An 874-nucleotide genomic window follows, 5' to 3' on the forward strand; every position below is an offset into this window, starting at 1 on the left:
TTCTAAACGATTAACGTTACGAATTTACAATGGCTGCCGCTCTCGTCGGGCCTTCCTACATGACAGATCCATCTTACAAGAAAATACTGCGCACCATATTTCTGACGCCACAAAATTCCCGGATAAGTGACGTCTCCAACTTAGATTGACAAACTGATAGAGAATTTGAAGTGCAGTGCAATGTAGACCAACAAACGGGCAGCTACATTGTTCTCTTCGCCAAGAAGAGTATGTTTTTGTCGACTTGGGTCTGTATGTAGGTCAACAGCATATAACTCGAGAAATTGCGGATGGAACTTTGTGATTTTTGGTAGGTGTGTAGCGGTTGTTGAAAGGAATGCCAAGTTCGAAAACGGTTTACCTGGCGTTTTCCTACGGTACTGCAGCGAGCTTAGTATGTTTTTTGCGGTTTGTTTTGGGCAGCATAAGTCAAAATTCAACTGGGCGATTTTCACGATACTTGGTAGGTGTGTTGCGGTTTTAGAGAGGAAGGTCAAGTGCGAAAATGGTTAACCTGGCTCGTACCAAGGCGCTGTAGCGGGATTTGTATGTAAGTGCGTTTGTCTGTATGCAAAATAACTCGAGAACCCTTGAATGGATCCTGATGATATTTGGTAGGTGGGTGGGGGTCAGGAAAACGAAGGTCAAGTTTGATAATGGGCCCCCTAGTGACTGCCTAAGGTATTGCAGCATAACTTTTAATTTTGATACTTCGTGTTCTGGACATACTGTGGTCATGATTTTTGAGTGGTATATAGCCCTTGGGGCAGAGAGTAAGTGCTGTGAGTTTGGACCCCCTAGCGGCTTTTTGGGAACTGCAGGCACCGATTTCCTTTCAAACTTTGAACGAGAATAACTCGAGAACGTGTCGACG

The sequence above is a fragment of the Branchiostoma floridae genome, chromosome 4 (genome assembly GCF_000003815.2).
Source record: "Branchiostoma floridae strain S238N-H82 chromosome 4, Bfl_VNyyK, whole genome shotgun sequence".
In the NCBI taxonomy this organism is placed as follows: Eukaryota; Metazoa; Chordata; class Leptocardii; order Amphioxiformes; family Branchiostomatidae; genus Branchiostoma; species Branchiostoma floridae.